At 39.9% G+C, this 22,836-nt stretch overlaps 1 non-coding gene across 1 annotated transcript; it reads right to left on the bottom strand.

Annotated features, from left to right (window-relative positions):
* Nucleotides 1-21,907: 21,907 nt before the first annotated feature.
* On the bottom strand, nt 21,908-21,979 carry TRNAQ-CUG (transfer RNA glutamine (anticodon CUG)). The gene has a single exon. It is a non-coding gene; the product is annotated as a tRNA-Gln (tRNA).
* Nucleotides 21,980-22,836: the final 857 nt, after the last annotated feature.

The following is a 22,836-nucleotide window of genomic DNA, read 5'->3' as shown; positions in this document are numbered from 1 at the left end:
CAAGCTAGCTTTCTACTAAAATCTCTGTCCATGGGGTTGGGACTGGGAATGCTGATGGGTGGTACAGCCCTACCCACACTGCACCAGCCAACCTCCCCGCAGAGAATGCCTCCTTCTGCTTACACCTGAATTGCTTCAGCTATTGATACTGCAGGCCTGCTGTGCATGGAGGTGTTTCAGGCTGCCCTCACTCATGAACCAGATGAAAAGAAGGTTCCACGGCTTCCCACATCCTTGTCCAGAGTCCCCAGCTCTCCTTCCAAACTGGCTTCCAGGAAGGCAACCAACTGCTCTGCTGGTTCATCTTTTCTGACCTGGCTGTGGATGAGGAGACCTCTTAAGCCAGCTTCCTTAGTCACTGGATTCTTTTTCTTCTACTCACATGTCCATTGCTTATAAGGCAGCCGTAGTTCATTTAATTACTAGTGACAAAACCTATTTTTTATTTCCTTTGTTCTTGGGTTTGGAAATGAAATGCTTTTGTGCATATATATTAAGAATATCCATTTAGTGTTCTTTTAGGCCACATTTCACACACCTTATCTCATTTAACTCTTAGGACAACCCTGAGATATGGTGTCATTACTCCTCCTATTCTGAAGATTTAAAAAAAATCAAAACATAGATGGACATGTAGGAGTCTTCAATTCCATAGGCTCTTTCCATTACCCCAATATTGAAGAATTACTACAAATATTCTGCAGGCAAATTTATAAGTAGAATAGGATACAAAAACTGTATGTGCAATGGCCAGCTGATGCATGCACTGAACTTGCCTTTATTTTTCACTTGTTAAATATTCAATCCTGAGCACTCAGGCATCTTCTACTCTATAGAGAGCACTTGAGTCTAAATTTTGAGAAGCAATATCTCAACTTATTCATCCCTATCAAGCTAGTATTCAGTAGTATATTTTCTTAAGCATCAGTAGACCAGAAGACTTTATAAAAGTAATGGAGTACAATTATTACCATGCACATCAATTCTGTGTGTCTGTGTTACACTTATTTACTGACAATGTCCCCCCAGGGTCAGCACTGTATCTTTAGTACAGCTTTAGAAGAGAATTGTGTTCTCCTCTGACTCATACATCTCTAACAAAATTACTAGCAAAGATCCAGTTCTCAATTACAGGCACAAAATAGCCTACATTTTAGCATATATCAAACCCATCTAGTTCAACAAGTGTTCTCTGACACTGATTAGGGCGAACAGAGAACACTGATTAGTTTTCTTTGACACTGATGTATTTCCTCAGGATGGGACAAGTCAGTAAGCCTTACAAGTTCCCCTAATACCATATTATTAGATTGTATTTTTCTTTTAGATCTTCAGTTTTTGCCTTCACATCCTAAAATCAATAGTGATCAGTTTTAAAGTAGATTTTTTAAGGCATATGTAACTTTGAAATGGACACCTCACCATCAAGATGGGAAAACTTTAGCAAATTTGCCCAAGAAAACTCCTCTACTTTTATGTGAAGTTTTGGGGGGCAACCAACTTACTGCTTTATTCTTACTCACCCTAGTAAATGTTCAATAGTATAATATATCCTAAATGTTACAGTATGAAGGCCTGCCTTAGTCTTCTCGAGCTGCTATAACAAAATGCTATAGGCTAAGGGGGCTGAAACAACAAACATTGGGAATTCCAAGATAAGGTGCGGTTATGATCACATTCTGGTGAGAGGTCTCTTCTTGGCTTACTTGGCTACCTTCCTGCTGTGTCTTTACACAGCAGAAAAAGAGTATGCAAACTCTTTAGTCTCTTCTTGCAGGGCATTAATTCCTTCATGAAGAATTTACCCTTATGACCTCCTGTAGAACCAATCACTTCCCAAAGTCTCTACCTCCAAATACCATCACAGCTGTGTTGGGGCTTTAATACATGAATTTTCAGAGGACATAAACATTTAGTCCATAACAATGCCCTAACCATCTAGGATGATTCATAGATTCATTCTGTGATGATCTGTCTAAAAGGCTTTAAATTGCTGGTCCTATCACTGGCTTGTGTTCACTCCAAACTATGCCTAAAGTATCATTTGCTAATCATAACAAAGCAACAAAAAGCCAGGGTCTGACCAGGGAGGAAGAGTAAGAGGCAATAAGTTAGGATAATAAAAAGAAGACACAGTTTGGAGTTCAGGGACCTGGACCCTGTACAGCTCTGTCACTATTTCTGTCTCCTTAAATTGAGTCATTTGCTTGGGCTGCACCTTACTTACCAGAAAAATGAGCGAGGCAGAATGATCTCTAAGGTATCACCAGCTTCAATAAATAAAGATTCTGTGATTATATGAATAATGTATATCCTGAGATTGTTGAGAAAACATACCACAGACTGCACTGAGGAAAACTTTACAGAGAATTAAGTGTGAACAAAGCCATAGTGAATAAAGAGTGACTACTGACTGAAACAGTTATCTTGCTAGGTTCTCTGTTTCTAAGGGGAACGAACTTCAGTGAGATCAACAAAATTTTCCTGCTTGGAACAGACTAAGTAATAAAATGTGAATTTATAATCTATAATACAAGTAATGCTTGCCATCTGTTGGGTTGATATTCTGTGCTGGGCACTTTATGTCTTTAGCTCCTGTGATCCTTAAACAACCTTGCAAAGTAGACTCCATCACTGCCTTCTTCTCTCTGCTCCAATCACATTAGTTTTCTGGATCCTTCAGATACAACAAGCTCACTCACACATCTCCTGGCTCATCTTGCTTCTAGTTTTATCTCATCATTTGGGTGTCTACTCAGAGTTTTTCCCTGACTAAGTAGCTACTCTGCCTTTACTCAAAGTCACTTTCTATCCCATTGCCCTGTATTCTTCGTACCACTTATCACTATGTGAAATTATTTTAAGTGTGTTTTTCCTCCCTCCACTCTCCACCCTGGCTGCAGTGTGAGCTCCATGAAGTCAGGTACTTAGCTTGCTCACAGCTAGATCCCCAGCACTTAGGACAGAGTTAGCTTAGTTTCTACACATTGAATAAGTAAAGGTCATCCTCACTTTACAAATACAAAACTTCCAGCCCAGAGAGGTTCAATGACTTCCGTGAGGCTACATACCAAAGTTCAAGGGCCAAGGTTTCAAGTCCAAGGTTACTGAGCCCTAATATCCATGATCTTCCCAGTGTTTCCCAAATTATAGATGTCGGAATCCTCTCTACAATAGTTTGTTTTTTGGTTTGGTGGTTTTGTTTTTCTGGTAATCTAAAAGTAAGCATGTTCAGAATGATATATCATGTCAGCTTATTACTTTAAAAATGAATACATCTCCCAAATTTTGGGGCTTGGCTTGCTCTTGGATTTGCCATGACTTTAACACCGTCTAAGCAAACACACAAAGGAGGCTTTTTTCCAAGAGAAGACTAAGTGATATAATGACATACAAAAGGAAATAAAAGTTTACAATAGTTCAAATGGGAAAAAATGGTAGAAGAATGGAATCATCACTTGACTTATGATGATTTAAACATGCCAAATTCAAATGAACCTGTGTCCTAGCATCTAGCACCAAGACACAATGAGCAGAATTGTCTGAAAATGGTCCTAAGAACTCATTCCGAGTCACCTGAATTACAAGCCCAGTGGCCACCTTCCCCCAGCAGGACAGTCTGGCCAAAACCCAACTCTACATGGATTCCTTAATGTTTCCAAATAGCTGCTTTTCTCAGACAACTTTTTTAACACTGGAATCAAAAATTCAGATATCCCAAGGAGTTGCTAACATGACTACTTTGCTGCATTTATACTATAAAAAAGGTACAGCAGTAGAGGGCAAAGAACCTTCCCGAAATCACACACCCACAGCATGTCCAGTTAAGTTTGCTAACTCCAACCACCTCCCTCCATAGACAACTGTATGTCTTTCTTCTCACAGATTCTTGCCTTGTAAGTTTCCCCTAGTGAGACCTGTTCCCTATTCTTTCTGGCTGGCATTGTGAAATTATTTCTGAACCCTCTTGCAAGATGGATAGTAATCATGAAAGGACCTATCTTCAACGAAAGGTGGTAGCTACAAAGTATCCACTCACATAATGAAAGGTAATTTAGTTTTTAACAAACCAGCATTAAATAAGTGTCCCAGATTTGGATTCTGTTGATCTTATAGGTTATATCTAATTAAATTTGTAAATTTGTAAATTTGATTTGTATTATAGTTATATAAAAGCTATAAGCATAAACTGTTGATATCTGGTTCTGGATTTATTCATATGGTCATACCTCATCTTATTGGGCTTCACAGTTACTACAGTCTGGGATGGGGGGAGCTTTTTTTTTTTAACAGGTTAAATGTTTGTGGCAACCTGTGTCAAGCAAGTCTATCAGCATCATTTTCCAACAGCATTTGCTCACTTCATGTCTCTGTGACGTATTTTGGTAATTCTCAAAATATTTTCATTATTATTATATTTCTTATAGTGATCTGTGATCAGTGATCTTTGATGTCACTATTGTAATTGATTAGGGGCATTGTAAACTGTGCCCAAATAAGTAGTTTGGTGGGACATATATATACCACTTCTTTATTCATTCATCTGTCAATGGACATTTAGGTTGCTTCCAAGTCTTGGCTATTGTGAATAGTGCTGCTATGAACATAGGGGTGCATGTATTGTTTGAATTACAGGTTTGTCTGAATATAAGCCCAAGAATGGGATTGCTGGATCATATGGCAATTCTATATTATTTTCTTGGTAAATCTCCACACTGTTTTCCACAGTGGCTGTACCAATCGACATTGCTCTTGACAGTGTTAAAGTATTCCCTTTTCTCCACACCCTCTCCAGCATTTGTTATTTGCAGACTTTTTAATGATGGCCATTCTTTCCTGATTGAGGTGGTACCTCACTGCAGTTTTGATTAGAATTTCTGAAATAGTTAGAAATTGTTGAGCACCTTTTCATGTGCCTGTTGGCCATCTCTATGTTCTCTTAGGAGAATGTCTATTTGGGTCTTCACCCATTTTTAAATTGTGTTGTTTTGTTGCTGTTGCTACTGGCTTGTATAAGCTCTGACTAGCATATTTCTGTTTCCCTATGGAAAGAACTCCCTAAGAGGGTGCATCTTGGTAACAATGAGTTTCTGTAGTCCTTCAGTGACACTACCTAAGCAGCATCCCAAACATGTGGGTATGAGTAAGCCTGAATGAGGAGGATGCTATTCACCCCTCAATATTAGAAAACATACTTTGGGCTGAGTTTCCCCTTGCAGTCATGAGTTGTACTGAGTCATATATGGTTCTCCCAGAGGTTGATGGGAGAACCCCTTGATATAGAACATTTTAGTCTTAAACTACTTCAGCAAAACCTGACCTTATCAAAATTTAAGATTTGACTGGAGTACAGGAAGGGAACATTCTATAATACTCCATCCCTACTGGAGGACTGAAAATATTCCCTTGAGTTTCCCTATGGAATCAAGCAGTCCCAGGCCCCCTTTCTGACACCAGCACTGAATTTGTCTAAGAAACTTGGAACAGTAAGAGTTTTATCAGACACAGGAACCCAACCAAATAGCACAAAGGTGAAGGATAAATCACTGGACACATTCATTTTTCTCTCCCTCATTGTACTTTTTCAAATCTGTAACCCCTAGTTCCATTTCTGCTTCTCCCTCTGCCTTTAGGGAAATCTTGCCAAGCATGTGATCCCTTGGAAATTAAGCCCTCATGACTACGTCTCTAGTCAAGTTAAGTTGGGTTCTTCTCTCATTTGTTTTTCCATAAATCATTTGAGCTTTTGAGTTTGCCAACAAGCATGATTCATAAATTCATTTGCTGTTGAGTTTCTCAATATAATTTTAATTCTGTGGTTTAATGAACTGGCTTATAACAATATTCTAAAGACATCAAATCTCACTGCTGATCCTGTTTTGGCATACTGTGTTCATCCTGCCTCCTACCTACATGTTTATTCTTTCAGAGAATTAACTTATTAAGTCAAATTTCCAGAAGAAGACAATATTTAATCCCGCTGCTGTTTCTAACTCAAAGCAAGTGCAGTAATTGGTTTTGTATACAGAAGAAGCAGCCAACTACATTATTAATATATAACACTATCAAAACATATATGTAAAATGCTATTTTAATGTGCTGGCTATTGTTTAATAAATTATCCAAATATTATCAAAATGTAATGTTTCCATGTGCTTTAAACCATGCATCTGTTTAACACTTCTTTAGGAAAGGGTTTGTATAATTGTTTTCCTGTTTTGTATTGAATTAGACTAAACAGACCAGTAGAAAGCTCCTAGGAACGGTTCAGAAACCAGAGATAAAAGCTTAAAAATAGAACAATACTTTTTTAGTGTTTATTAAAAACATTCCCCATAAGGCTTTTGAAAGGAATCATTTGACGAGCTATAGCAGTTTAGTTGTTCTGGAAATGAGGTTTTATTAAAGAGAGAGGGAAAAAGCAAGATGTTACCAAAGAGATGGAATTTCAAAGAAACTGTGAGTTAAAATTAAAAAGTAATTTAATATCTCAGTTCATAGGACTCTTAAGACTTCAGCTCAAATTTTAGACATGACTAAAAATATGATAGGAGTATTCTGATGACCACACTCTTCTCCCCTCAGTGACCCTCACTGACCCTCCTACTCAGATCCTTCATTTGGAGAGACTCACAAAAGAAGACTGTCTTCACACTTTCTTTATTGGGCATCTCAAGAAACGCCCAAGAAATTAAGATGTAACCTGTCACAATTAAGAAAGGGAAATAAAGACTCTAGTATTAAAGAAAACAAAAAGACTCACCCAGAGATAAATTTAAGTATTGCTCAAAGAAGCTCTGTGTGTGTGTGTGTGTGTGTGTGTGTGTGTGTGTGTATGCGTGCATGTGTGCTAAGTCGCTTCAGTCATGTCTAACTCTTTGCAGTCCGTGGACTGTAGCTCGCCAGGTTCCTTTGTCCATGAGATTCTCCAGTCAAGAATACTGGAGTGGGTAGCCATGCCCTTCTCCAAGGGATCGTCCCACCCAGGGACTGAAACCATGTCTCTTAGTCTCCTACATTGGCAGGCAGCTTCTTTTCCACTAGTGCCACCTGGGAAGCCATATATATGTATACACATATATATACACCCACAAACACACATATGTATATAAATGTATATGCATATATATACCACAATCCATATATCTATATACATGTATATGGGTGAATAGACCATATGTCTATGTATATATATGTGGAAAGAGAGAGCATGTGTTTTCTTTAGGAAGATTTTGTTCATTTCTGGTTTAGTCTTTCTGTGCATAATCCTTTAAACTTATATATTTCAAAGAGCATCTGTATGTCAATATCAGTATAGCTATATATTGATAAATATACAGATACAAATATGTTAAGAGTAGCAACATAAAGAGTTTTTACAATACTTTAGGATTGAAATGTACACACTGCTATATTTAAAATAGATACCTAACAAGGACCTACTGTACAGCACAGGGAACTCTGCTCAGTACTCTGTAATAACCTAAATAGGAAAAGAATTTGAAAAAGAATACATATATTTATGTATTTATCATTTTTCTGTACATGTGAAACTAACACAAGATTGTTGATCAACTCTGCTGCTGCTGCTGCTAAGTCACTTCAGTCGTGTCCAATTCTGTGTGACTCCATAGATGGCAGCCCACCAGGCTCCCCCGTCCCTGGGATTCTCCAGGCAAGAACACTGGAGTGGGTTGCCATTTCCTTCTCCAATGCATGAAAGTGAAAAGTGAAAGTGAAGTCGCTCAGTCGTGTCGACTTTTAGTGACCCCATGGACTGCAGCCTACCAGGCTCCTCCATCCATGGGATTTTCCAGGCAAGAGTACTGGAGTGGGGTGCCATTGCCTTCTCTGTGATCAACTCTACTCCAATACAAAATAAAACTTTTAAAAAATACCTAAGAATAAATTTAACTAGAAAGAAGCAGAACCTTCTTGAAGCAAATGTTTATCTATATTGAGGTCCATAAAAGAAGACTTAAATACATCACATACCCTGTTCTTGGGCTAAAAATCTTAAGCTTGTAAAAATGTCAATTCCATTTAGATTAACGTACAAATTTAGTGAGATCCAAGTAAAAATACTGGAAAGTCTTTTAAGCTTGCATAACTGCAATTTTTTCCTTTTGTATAATTTTATTGGCTAATTCTTTTAGAAAAAATTAAATAATGATGGTAATAATTATCACCTTTTTTTATTTTTACTTTACTTCCCATCATTAGGAGTTAGGCCAGTATTGGTTGATACAACATACACATACTGTAATTTTTTAGTTACATGAAATAAACAACACTGAACTTCTTAAATTCAATTAACACTGCTTATCTGCCTTTCTGCTTTCTTCTTGTGGCTTCGTATGCCACCATACACTCCTGCCCCTTCTTCACTATGGTCCTTTGCTGTCTATACCTCTTTATTCTGACGTCTAAAAGTTGAAGATCCCTCGAGTTTCTCTTTATCTAAACTCTTGTTCATGTAATCTCATCTGGTCCATCGATAAAATCCTAAATTAAAAGAGCCAACCTGGGCCTCTTTCCCAAGTTCCTTCCTCATATCCAACTCCCTTAATGACATCTCCACTTGCGTGTCAAATAGGCATCTCAAGATTATCATGCCCAAAATAGGACTCTCTGTTCTCTCTGCCCCCAAACCTATTAGTCACCTCACACACTCTTGTCTCAGTAAATACCACCAACAACCCACTCAGTTGCTTAAGTCAAAAGCTGAATTCTTCTTGATTCTTCCTTTTCCCTCATACAGTCCTTTCAGCTGTGCTCCCAAAATATCTTTCACATTTCTTCCTTTCGATTTCTATTCCTCCATCCCAGTGCAAGCCACCATCATTTCTAACATAGACTCCTACAGCAGCCTCCTGGCCAGTCTCCCTGCTACCACTCTACTTGTGCCCCCGAGCCCACAGCCCATCCTCCGTGCAGCAACCAGAAGGATTGTTTTAAGCATTAACCACATCTTGTCACTCCTCTGCTTAAAGTCCTCCAATGACTTCCCCTTGAAAGTACCATAAAGTCCAAGCCTTTCTCTGCACCCCAGCCAACAAAACCCCTTGCTGGTAGGATTCCCACTCACTCCTCCAACCTCAACTCACACCACACTCTTCATCACAAGTTTCCAGCTTTCTGGCCATAAAGAGAGAGGGATCTGATTAACTTTTGATTTCCAAATCAATAATTTTCTCTTCATTCTTGTGTTTATATATACAATTTTTTCAATGTAAAGTTATGATATTTTAAAGGAGTCCTCTGTTTTACCCAGCCTGTTGTCACTTATTGATGTATAGCTAGTGTTGTATTTAAACAATTCTTGTCCTTTGCACCAAATCTAAACTCCCTTCTACCACATACAGTCAACGCTTTCCCACTCCATCAGGTGCACAAAATATCTTTACTGAGATGAGCTTATATTCAGTGAAACAGGCAAACAAAAAAAAAAAAAAAAAAAGGTTGGATAGAAGGATAATTATGCTATACAAATCCCTCCAGGGGATCTTCCCGACCCAGGAATCCAACCCCAGTCTTGTAGGTCTCTCACTCGAGTGGGTTTTTTACCACCAGCGCCACCTGGGAAGCCCCATGTGGAAACTGACACTCCTGTGAAATTTTGTGCATGTGCAACTGAGCTCAGAGAAAGACTTTCACACACGGCTTCTGATTATGGGCATCCAACTGAAGCAGAGCAAGTTTGGGGGTTCCTGTACCCCCTTATCTTAACCTTTTTCTTGCTCCCTACCTCACAGTACTTCATGCTTCCTGCTTCCCACTTCCTCCACCCCGAACCAGAAGTCACTCAGCATCTTCACTGGCACTTGTCTGGTGCGCATTAGTGAAAATGATCCAAGGCTCATTGTAAGCATTTGTCATTTAAACTTTTATAAAAATAAAGAAGAGAAGGGCTTTGTTTCCTATTAAAGGCGTTGGGAAACTTAGGGAAACCCTCCATAGTCACACTGTGCTGTGCTTAGTCACTCAGTCACCTCCTACTCTTTGCGACCCCATGGACTGTAGCCTGCCAGGCTCCTCGGTCAATGAGATTCTCCATGCAAGAATACTGGAGTGTATTGCCATGCCCTCCTCCAAGGGATCTTCCCAACCCAGGTATTGAATCCAGGTCTCCCACATTGCAGACAGATTCTTTACTGTCTGAGCCATCAGGAAAGTCCCCATTGTCACATTAGGTTGTGTCTTTTAGGTAAAACGTACACATTCTTTAAGGACACTTGTATATCCAAGCATGTTTTGTAAAGTCCTTACATTGATTATTTTAGGTGGTAGAAGAAGTACAGAAAAGTGGAATTAACCATTGTATTCACTTCCTACTGCTGGGGCAACACCTTTCCAAAAATGTGGTAGTTTGAAACAGCACAAGTTTATTTTCTTCTCATTCGGTCAAAATGGGTCTCACTTGGTTGAAATCCAGGGGTCAGCCAGGCTTCTGTTCTTTCTGGAGGTTCTAGGGAGGAATTGTTCCTTGTTTTTTCTGCCTCTAGAGTCTGTACAAAAAAGATCTTCATGACCAAGATAATCATGATGATGTGATCACTAACCTAGAGTGAGACATCTTGGAGTGTGAAGTCCAATGGGCCTTAGAAAGCATCACTACGAACAGAGCTAGTGGAGGTGATGAAATTCCAGTTAAGCTGTTTCAAATTCTGAAAGATCATGCTGTGAAAATGCTGCACTCAATATGCCAGCAAGTCTGGAAAACTCAGCAGTGGCCACAGGATTGGAAAAGGTCAGTTTTCATTCCAATCCCAAAGAAAGGCAATGCCAAAGAATGCTCAAACTACCACACAATTGCACTCATCTCACATGCTAGTAAAGGAATGCTCAAAATTCTCCAAGTCAGGCTTCAGCAGTACATGAACCACGAACTCCCTGATGTTCAAGCTGGTTTTAGAAAAGGCAGAGGAACCAGAGATCAAATTGCCAACATCCTCTGGATCATGGAAAAAGCAAGAGAGTTCCAGAAAAACATCTATTTCTGCTTTATTGACTATGCCAAAGCCTTTGACTGTGTGGATCACAATAAACTGTGGACAATTCTGAAAGAGATGGGAATACCAGACCACCTAACCTGCCTCTTGAGAAATCTGTATGCAGGCCAGGAAGCAACAGTTAGAACTGGACATGGAACAACAGACTGGTTCCAAATAGGAAAAGGAGTGTGTCAAGGCTGTATATTGTCACCCTGCTTTTTTAACTTCTATGCAGAGTACATCATGAGAAACGCTGGGTTGGAAGAAACACAAGCTGGAATCAAGATTGCTGGGAGAAATATCAATCACCTCAGATATGCAGATGACACCACCCTTATGGCAGAAAGTGAAGAGGAACTAAAAAGCCTCTTGATGAAAGTGAAAGAGGAGAGTGAAAAAGTTGGCTTAAAGCTCAACATTCAGAAAACGAAGATCATGGCATCTGATCCCATCACTTCATGGGAAATAGATGGGGAAACAGTAGAAACAGTGTCGGACTTTACTTTTTTGGGCTCCCAAATCACTGCAGATGGTGACTGCAGCCCTGAAATTAAAAGACGCTTGCTCCTTGGAAGAAAAGTTATGACCAACCTGGATAGCATATTCAAAAGCAGAGACATTACTTTGCTGACTAAGGTCTGTCTAGTCAAGGCTGTGGTTTTTCCTGTGGTCATGTATGGATGTGAGAGTTGGACTGTGAAGAAAGCTGAGCGCCGAAGAATTGATGCTTTTGAACTGTGGTGTTGGAGAAGACTCTTGAGAGTCCCTTGGACTGCAAGGAGATCCAACCAGTCCATTCTGAAGGAGATCAGCCCTGGGATTTCTTTGGAAGGAATGATGCTAAAGCTGAAGCTCCAGTACTTTGGCCACCTCATGTGAAGAGTTGACTCATTGGAAAAGACTCTGATGCTGGGAGGGATTGGGGGCAGGAGGAGAAGGGGACGACTGAGGATGAGATGGCTGGATGGCATCACTGACTCGATGGACGTGAATCTGAGTGAACTCCGGGAGTTGGTGATGGACAGGGAGGCCTGGCGTGCTGTGATTCATGGGGTTGCAAAGAGTTGGACATGACTGAGCGACTGAACTGAACTGAGAGTCTGTCAATGTTCCTTGGCTCGTGTTCACCCTCCATCTCCAGAGTAAGCATCTCATGGCCGCTGACCTCTGCTTCTGTCATCACACCTCCTTCTCAGATTCAGACTCTCCTCCCTCCTCCTTTTGTTTATAAGGACCCTCGAGATTACACTTGGGTGAGCCTGGATAAACCAGGATGAAATCCTCATCTCAAAACCTTTCATCACATCTGCAGAAATTCTTTTGCTGTACAAGGTAACATATTCTCTGGTTCCAAGGATTAGGACATGGACATCTTTGCAAGGGAAGGTGTAACTAGTTTGCCTATCACAGTGATGAGGGGGAAAAGAATAAAAGAGAGCAAGAGAAAGGTAAATTAGCAGTAGAAATAATAGTGGGTCTGTAAATTCCATGCATCTGAGATTAGAAACTCCTTGTTTCACCAAAGTATTGTACAAACCAGTGATTCTCAGCCTTAGCTACATGTTGCAATCGCCTAAGAGGTTTTTAAACCTCCTGAAAACTAACCCAGGGGCTTCCCAGGTGGCCCTGTGGTAAAGAATCTTTCTGACAAGTAGGAGATGGGAAGTGGGAAGATTTCCTGGAGAAGAAAATGGCAACCCACTCCAGTATTCTTGCCTGGAAAATCCCATGAGCAGAGGAACCTGGTGGCCTACAGTCCATGGGGTCACAAAAGAGTCAGACACAACTTAGCAACTGAGCATGATCACAAATAACCAACCCACACCCCAGGCAAGTTAAATCAGAATCTCTGAACATGGGGAGCATCAGGAGTCTTTTTTTATTAAGCTTTTTTTTTCTTTCTTTTTTTTTTACTTTTAATTTTTACTGTATTTTACTTTTCAATACTGTATTGGTTTTGCCATACATTGACATGAATCCGCCATGGGAGTACATGAGTTCCCAATCCTGAACCCCCCTCCCACTCCATATCATCTCTCTGGGTCATCCCCATGCACCAGCCCCAAGCATCCTGTATCCTGTATCGAACATAGACTGGCGATTCATTTCTTACATGATAGTATACATGTTTCAGTGCCATTCTCCCAAATCATCCCACCCTCTCCCTCTCCCTCAGAATCCAAAAGTCCGTTCTATACGTCTGTATCTCTTTTGCTGTCTCGCATACAGGGTTATCATTACCATCTTTCTAAATTCCATATACATGTGTTAGTATACTGTATTGGTGTTTTTCTTTCTGGCTTACTTCACTCTGTATAATCGGCTCCAGTTTCACCCATCTCATTAGAACTGATTCAAATGTATTCTTTTTAATGGCTGAGTAATACTCCATTGTGTATATGTACCACAGCTTTCTTATCCATTCATCTGCTGATGGACATCTAGGTTGCTTCCATGTCCTGGCTATTATAAACAATGCTGCAATGAACATTGGGGTACATGTGTCTCTTTCAGTTCTAGTTTCCTTGGTGTGTACGCCCAGCAGTGGGATTGCTGGGTCATATGGCAGTTCTATTTGCAATTTTTTAAGGAATCTCCACACTGTTCTCCATAGTGGCTGTACTAGTTTGCATTCCCACCAACAGTGTAAGAGGGTTCCCTTTTCTCCATACCCTCTCCAGCATTTATTGCTTGCAGACTTTTGGATTGCAGCCATTCTGACTGGTGTGAAATGGTACCTCATTGTGGTCTTGATTTGCATTTCTCTGATAATGAGTGATGTTGAGCATCTTTTCATGTGTTTGTTAGCCATCCGTATGTCTTCTTTGGAGAAATGTCTGTTTAGTTCTTTGGCCCATTTTTTGATTGGGTCGTTTATTTTTCTGGAATTGAGCTGCATAAGTTGCTTGTATATTTTTGAGATTAGTTGTTTGTCAGTTGCTTCATTTGCTATTATTTTCTCCCATTCAGAAGGCTGTCTTTTCACCTTGCTTATAGTTTCCTTTGTTGCACAGAAGCTTTTAATTTTAATTAGGTCCCATTTGTTTATTTTTGCTTTTATTTCCAGTATTCTGAGAGGTGAATCATAGAGGATCCTGCTGTGATTTATGTCTGAGAGTGTTTTGCCTATGTTCTCCTCTAGGAATTTTATAGTTTCTGGTCTTACATTTAGATCTTTAATCCATTTTGAGTTTATTTTTGTGTGCAGTGTTAGAAAGTGATCTAGTTTCATTCTTTTACAAGTGGTTGACCAGTTTTCCCAGCACCACTTGTTAAAGAGATTGTCTTTACTCCATTGTATATTCTTGCCTCCTTTGTCAAAGATAAGGTGTCCATATGTGTGTGGATTTATCTCTGGGCTTTCTATTTTGTTCCATTGATCTATAGTCCTGTCTTTGTGCCAGTACCATACTGTCTTGATGACTGTGGCTTTGTAGTAGAGCCTGAAGTCAGGCAAGTTGATTCCTCCAGTTCCATTCTTCTTTCTCAAGATTGCTTTGGCTATTCAAGGTTTTTTGTTATTTCCATACAAATCTTGAAATTATTTGTTCTAGTTCTGTGAAAAATATGGCTGGTAGCTTGATAGGGATTGCATTGAATCTGTAGCTTGCTTTGGGTAGTATACTCGTTTTCACTATATTGATTCTTCCGATTCATGAACATGGTATATTTCTCCATCTATTAGTGTCCTCTTTGATTTCTTTCATCAGTGTTTTATAGTTTTCTATATAGATTCCAACAACACGTTAAAAAGATCATACACCATGACCAAGTGGGCTTTATCCCAGGGATGCAAGGATTCTTCAATATCCGCAAATCAATCAATGTAATTCACCACATTAACAAATTGAAAAATAAAAGCCATATGATTATCTCAATAGATGCAGAGAAGGCCTTTGACAAAATTCAACATCCATTTATGATAAAAACTCTCCAGAAAGCAGGAATAGAAGGAACATACCTCAACATAATAAAAGCTATATATGACAAACCCATAGCAAACATTATCCTCAATGGTAAAAAATTGAAAGCATTTCCCCTAAAGTCAGGAACAAGACAAGGGTGCCCACTTTCACTGCTGCTATTCAACATAGTTCTGGAAGTTTTGGCCACAGCAATCAGAGCAGAAAAAGAAATAAAAGGAATCCAAATTGGAAAAGAAGAAGTAAAACTCTCACTGTTTGCAGATGACATGATCCTCTACATAGAAAACCCTAAAGACTCCACCAGAAAATTACTAGAGCTAATCAATGAATATAGTAAAGTTGCAGGATATAAAATCAACACACAGAAATCCCTTGCATTCCTATACACTAATAATGAGAAAGTAGAAAAAGAAATTAAGGAAACAATTCCATTCACCATTGCAATGAAAAGAATAAAATACTTAGGAATATATCTACCTAAAGAAACATCAGGAGTCTTAAATGTTCCTCAGGTGATTCCATTTGGCAGCCGAGTTAGAAAACCCCTGGTCTAGGTTCTTGATGCTTAGTAAAGACCTCTTCCTGTGGTTTTTCACTAAAGACTTGTTCCTGATTGGTTAAGGGACCTGGAGCTCTCCCAGTTGGCTGCTGCCTACTTCCAGCTACGTTCACCCCTGACTGGGTGCTCCATTCTCAGGTGAAAGATGCCCCATTCTAGTTACTGTCCCCAAGGGCTCCTGTCTCCTCCTTCTAATCCAACCCTCCAAGCTGCCAGGGTCCAGTCACCATCTCACTGTGCTCTCCACCTACCTCACGATAGAAACTGCTGCCTAAATCTCTTCTACTCCATCCTAACTTCCTCGCAAAGTATTAGGACAATGCTTTGCTCTCGGGAAAGGTCATTCCCAGTTCCTTGGCCCCATCTCTCTTTTAGGCCTCCAGCATCCAGCAGAGCAGCCTCTGAAACACCCAGAGGGTGGAAGCGAGGACATGGAAGGAAACACAGGAAAAACACAGCTGCCTAAGATCTTAAGAATTGAGAGGTTAGTTCCAGACAGTGTGTGTGTGTGTGTGTGTGTGTGTGTGTGTGTGCATGGGTGTTTTAAACTGCATGTGTAAAAAGTACAAGTGATTATCATTTTGAATAACTCATGGGAAGAAAAACTGTAACATCTCATCTTGATTCCATAGAAAGTAATACCAAATGATTTTCATGAATTGTTTTTTACTTGCATAATCATTGCATAACATGAATATTATATATAATTTTATGCTGCATAAATATGTGTATGTATATATCAGATAAACTTCACTTAACAATAACCCTTATAGCTCCTTGTATTACGTATGCTACAGGTTTTGGTTTGTAACATCATACAGGAAATTTTGGTATATGAGATTCAGTTTTGAAGTCCATTGTTTGATCAACAACATACCCATTTAATGCCAAATGAGCCCTGTTCTATCCAGTGATTCTTCACGGAGCTTGTTACAATGTTCTGTCTGATAAGATGCCACCTTTTCCTGTGACCTGGTGTAGAAACAAGACTGATTAACTGAAATATTTTCAGTACACTGAATAGGTACAAATAGTGTATAGAATATTCATTCTTCCAGCAGGGGGCTGTCTCACCATTATAAGTGTAGCTGGGAAAAATTATTTAAAATTATCCACTCCACTGTACATTCAGGTACCCATCCACCAAAATATCATTAAGTGCCTACTAACTGCCAACCTCTGTTACTTTCCAGGAATACAGTAGGAAGGCCTTGGTCTCAGGGAAATTAGAATCTAATTTCTAAATTTTAGCTACCCTTAATAAAAGTAATCATTGTTTCTTAAGTAAAGGCTGTTATTACTAGGACATTCATTTGGGGATTGGGTGATTCTGGTTGCTGAGAAAGTACTTGGAAAAGATTTGGAGTATACGTTAAATTTGATTTGGTTCTCCTCTGTGCTCTGAGAGATATACTTCCTGTGGCAACTAGAAAGAGAAACTGCCTCTGTTCCTTTGATATACTCTCCTGAGATCCAGTCAATGTTCGATTCTGAGAGAAAATGACTGAGCTAAAGGTAGAAGCTTCCTATGCCAACAATTTCAAATTGCTTGTTTTAGAATCAATTATTCTTAAGAGCTGGTGGTTTCCCTGGTGGTTCAGTGGTAAAGAATCTGCCTGCACAGCAAGGGACACAGGTTCAATCCCTGGGTGGGGAGGATCCCCTGGGGAAGGAAATGGCAGCCCACTTCAGTATTCTTGCCTGGAAAGTTCCATGGACAGAGGAGCCTGGTGGGTTACAGTCCATGGGGTTTCAAGAGTCGGACATGGCTTAGCAACTAAACCACCAACCACCACCATTCTAACAGCAATGAGAGAATGAGAAACAATATTCAAGATGCAGAGACCATAAACTTTCTCTAGTACAATGCTTGTCAAGCAGTTTTATATATTGACTAGTCAAGAAAACTCAAGATTTTTCAGGTTACATTTCTGTCTTCCTTCCCAGTGAAAATGGCATCATTGCTTCTTATGGGAGAAAACCATTCCTACAACTTGGATTTTCCACTTTAATGAGTTTTTTAAATGCAAATGAGAAGATTGGTACTGTTTTAACAACCAGTAAAACATTAACATGAGAACATATTTGAGAGGTAAAACATATTGGCAGCTTCTAATCTTCCTTCTTAACATTTCAGGCTGGATGCAGCTTCAGGGCCACAGAATGTACCTTGATCCCATATGCAACCATCTCATCTTGCAGATTAAGGTCTAGAGCCCAGTGACAACTCAGGATTTGTCCACATTGCACAGTGAGTACACAGGACATCATTTTTTTTTTTTTTCAGAATTAGTTCTTAAAAATTGTGAAACCAGAGATTCTGTGAGTTAAAAAAGCATCTTAGGAAGTCAACCAATTCAACCAGCCCAAAGTGAAAGCCAGTTCAGTAACCCCTCTGAAAAGACATCACTTAAAAAATGACAGATTGCTAACTGCCTTCACCCCCTCACACCCTGAGAATTCTCATCTTATAAAATCACACTTTGGGCCCAAAGACAACTTCTCATTGTTTCTAGTTTTGTTCTCTGCATCTGTATAAAGGGTTTCACTATAATTATTTAAGAACAACCATCATAACTTCAGTTCTCTTTTCCAAGTTCAGTTCAGTTCAGTTCAGTCGCTCAGTCGTGTCTGACGCTTTGCAACCCCATGAATCGCAGCACACCAGGCCTCCCTGTCCATCACCAACTCCCAGAGTTCACTCAGACTCATGTCCATCGAGTCAGTGATGCCATCCAGCCATCTCATCCTGTCATCCCCTTCTCCTCCTGCCCCCAATCCCTCCCAGCATCCAAGTTAAACATCCTCAATTTTTTCAGGCATTTTGCATTTCCAAAGTTTCTCCCTAAATCCCACCCAGATCCTAACATGTGATGTCTAATGTGAAGTTATTTCAGAAGAATGTGACAAGCAGTGAGTACAAAGCAGTGAGTGGGATAATCAGAGAAACAAAATATTTCCATTTCCCAGAAAATGTTTTATCTACAGATGAGAGAAAAAAGAATAATCACTCTGAACAACTAAAGGAAAAAATTTTGCCTTTCATGCCATTTCAATCAATAGAAGGGCTTTTTCAGTTTAGCCAGTTCTTCAACCTTAAGAATGAGGTTTTTTTTGGGGGGGGGGGGGGGGGGGACAAGACATTTCATCCATATGATAGCAATTTACAAATCAACCCAGAAATTCCAGACACCTCTCCTTCCACCCGAAAATCCCAGAGGGGTCCAAAGGGATCAATGTGTACCTGGAGGTTCAGTGCTCTTCTGGGGATATTACATTGTCCTGAAACACATAATCTCCACTGTCTGGGATATAAGAGGTCTTTGGATTAAAATAATAAGCATACCAGAAAAACCACCAAGGTGTCATCTTCTATTGGTAAGTAATTCTAGATGTGTTTATGCAAATCAATGAGTAAAAGATACTCTTTGCAACAATTTCCAAATACAGTTCCTAAAACTAGTTTTAGCTGATTAAATATGGTAAAAATGAATCCATTGTCCTCGGTCGGGCTCTTTCATCATTGAGCGAATCAATTGTCACTCAGAATAGTCCAGCTTAAGGCCAGCAAATCTGTATTGACAGGTGTTCAAATTTCACACTAGCCCCTAACAACTTACATGATTTGTCCTTTGAATATTTTTAATTAGAAACCAGCCATGTGTTCATCTTGTTACCTGTGTGTCAAAGCAGAGTTTCTTTTCAGAGACTTACAGTGATCATATTCACTGTACTGAATTGGAAGTCAGAAAACTGCATTCTAATTCTACCCTCCCCAACTACTCCTGTGGGTAAGTAATTCCTTGGAATCTGTTGCCTAACAGAAAGCCCTCACGTAAAAATAACTGAACTAGTTCAGTTCAATTCAGTTCATTTGCTCAGTCGTGTCCGACTCTTTGCGACCCCCTGAACTGCAGCACGCCATGCCTCCCTGTCCATCACCAACTCCCAGAGCCCACCCAAACTCATGTCCATTGAGTCGGTGATGCCATCTAACCTTCTCATCCTCTGTGCCCTTCTCCTCCTGCCTTCAATCTTTCCCAGCATCAGGGTCTTTTCCAATGAGTTAGCTCTTCCCATCAGGTGGCCAAAATATTGGAGTTTCAGCTTCAACATCAGTCCTTTCAATGAACACCCAGGATTCAGTTCCTTTAGGATGGACGGGTTGGATCTCCTTGCAGTCCAAGGGACTCTCAAGAGTCTTCTCCAACACCACAGTTCAAAAGCATCAATTCTTTGGCACTCAGCTTTCCTTATAGTCCAACTTTCACATCCGTACATGACTACTGGAAAAACCATAGCCTTGACTAGACAGACCTTTGTTGACAGACTAATATCTCTGCTTTAGAATATGCTATCTAGGTTGGTCATAACTTTCCTTCCAAGGAGTAAGCCTCTTTTAATTTCATGGCTGCAATCACCATCTGCAGTGATTTTGGAGCCCCCCAAAATAAAGTCAGCCACTGTTTCCACTGTTTCCCTGTCTATTTCCCATGAAGTGATGCAATCAGATGCCATGATCTTCGTTTTCTGAATGTTGAGTTTTAAGCCAACTTTTTCACTCTCCTCTTTCACACTTTCATCAAGAGTCTCTTTAGTTCTTCTTCACTTTCTGCCATAAGGGTGGTGTCATCTGCATATCTGAGGTGATTGACAATCTCCTGGCAATTTTGATTCCAGGTGTGCTTCCTCCAGCCCAGCATTTCTCATGATGTATTCTGCATATAAGTTAAATAAGCAAGGTGACAATATACAGCCTGACGTATTCCTTTCCTAATTTGGAACCAGTCTGTTGTTCCATGTCCAGTTCTAACTGTTGCTTCCTTACCTGCATACAGGTTTCTCAAGAGGCAGGTCAAGTGGTCTGGTATTCCCATCTCTTGAAGAATTTTCCACATTTTGTTGTGATCCACACAGTCAAGGCTTTGGCATAGTCAATAAAGCAGAAATCAAATTCCTAGAGTTGTTATAAATATGCAGTAAGAATAATATATGTGAAAAATATTTCTCAAAATCCTACATGAGACATTGTTATTATTATGCTTTGTATTTACTTGATTTTCTCCTTTATTTATAAGATATAACCACCTGGAATATTTTCACATTTCCATCTTTAGCAATGGCACCCCACTCCAGTACTCTTGCCTGGAAAATCCCATGGATGGAGGAGCCTGGTAGGCTACAGTCCATGGGGTCGCGGAGAGTCGGACACGACTGAGTGACTTCACTTTCACTTTTCACTTTCATGCATTGGAGAAGGAAATGGCAACCCACTCCAGTGTTCTTGCCTGGAGAATCCCAGGGACAGGGAAACCTGGTGGGTTGCTGTCTATGGGGTCGCACAGAGTCGGACACGACTGAAGCGACTTAGCAGCAGCAGCAGCATAACCAATGTGGAATATTTTCACATTTCCATCTTTATTATAGCTAAACAATAATAAAACATCAACACAGTGAAGTACTTTTCAAATGTTAATTTTCATAGTTTGCCAAAGTTATATAACAATGCTCTACCTTTAATGTTCCTACCATTTCATTTTACTTTTTCTAACAAGTACAGAGAATGATGAATTTAACTAAGAATGATTTCAGATTAACTTCTCTAACATAAAGCCCTCAACTTTTATAATATATGTAGAGCAAGTATAATAAGCACAGAAAAATGTAATTGCTTTTTAGGAAATATTTGTTTCCAATTTAGGCTTCAGAGTAATGTGGAAGACTAAATCATATCACTTTTAATGGCTATCAGGTAAAACTCTCAGGATCAGTAGTAGATTAAGAAATAGAAGGGCAATTATAGAAAAAAGAAAAATAAACTTTAAAAGCACTGGACCTTAGGCTCTACCATTATTCCATAAACCACAAGAAGACCACACCATTATTGCTGAAGTAATATTATCAGTCATGCTTTATAATATTCCTGTATACAGCTAGTTGTACCCTGTTATAACATTTGTAAGTGTAGATTTTAATCCCATGTTTTCATTTTTATAATCAACAAATAAATCCATATATGTTCATTTTGATGATAATTTATAATTTCTTTCATCCTGTATTTTATCTTCATTTTTTAAAAGTCATATTTAGCAAATGTTGTTCAATGTACACCTGTAGGGTCTTTCTGGCACCCAGGTTTGGGTGTCCCATTCCCATTTTCTCTGACTGAACTAAATTCTCAGAATTTCCTTACTCAGTGTGTGTTAGTCTCTCAGTCATGCCATCTGTTTACAACCTCATGGGCTGTAGCCCACCAGGCTCCTCCATCTATGGAGTTCTCCAGGCAAGAATACTGGAGTGGGTTGTTATTTCCTTCTCCAGGGTATCTTCCCATCCCAGATTGAACCCAGGTCTCCCACACTGCAGGCAGATTCTTTACCATCTGAGCCACCAGGGAAGCCCCAAATAATTAGAAAGTAAAAGCGACTAGGTTCCACCAAGACTTGAACTCAGATCGCTGGATTCAGAGTCCAGAGTGCTAACCATTACACCATGGAACCCCTCAGCTACTCAACTTCTGCTGTGATTTGTAGCATGCCCCTCCAGCCACTTCCTATCCTATTCCAGCTACATCCAGCTGTTTGGTGTGTGCATCTAGTTATCTGCAAGCCAGCTGCTCCCTTCATGGATCCAATGAAAGACCAGACAGGATGTCTTCATCCTCAAAAGAAAAATCTGAAAATACCCTTAGCATGCTCCTTGTCCAAAAGTAGGGACACCAGTTCAGTTCGGTTCAGTCGCTCAGTCGTGTTCGACTCTGCAACCCCATGAGTTGCAGCACGTCAGGCCTCCCTGTCCATCACCAACTCCCGGAGTTCACTCAGACTCATGTCCATCGAGTCAGTGATGCCATCCAGCCATCTCATCCTCTGTCGTCCCCTTCTCCTCTTGCCCCTAATCCCTCCCAGCATCAGAGTCTTTCCCAATGAGTCAGCTCTTCGCATGAGGTGGCCAAAGTTCTGGAGTTTCAGCTTTTGCATCATTCCTTCCAAAGAAATCCCAGGGCAGGGGGTCCTTAATTGTTTGTGCATGAGTTCATTCATTTAGAGATGTTGTAACAAAGTATCAGAGCACCACCTCTAGAACAGCTTCCATTCCTAACTCTGCTACTTATTAGCTATGATCTTGGGTGACTTACTTAAACTCTCTGTGCCTTAATTTCCTCAACAAAATGTGGGAAATCATTGGACTTACTCATAGAGTTCTTGCAAGAAGTAATTGAGTTAATATGTGTGAAATACTTAGTTCTTGGTACTTAACATGTGTCCTGTTTGGTCCTACTGGTCCCTACTAGTGCTGTTACTTGAGGCATTATCATACAACCCTGAGCAAAGGAAACAAACAACCCTTGTGGAAC

This window comes from Budorcas taxicolor, chromosome 4 (assembly GCF_023091745.1).
Source record: "Budorcas taxicolor isolate Tak-1 chromosome 4, Takin1.1, whole genome shotgun sequence".
Classification (NCBI taxonomy): Eukaryota; Metazoa; Chordata; class Mammalia; order Artiodactyla; family Bovidae; genus Budorcas; species Budorcas taxicolor.
This window is presented reverse-complemented; position numbering and strand designations above follow the sequence as displayed.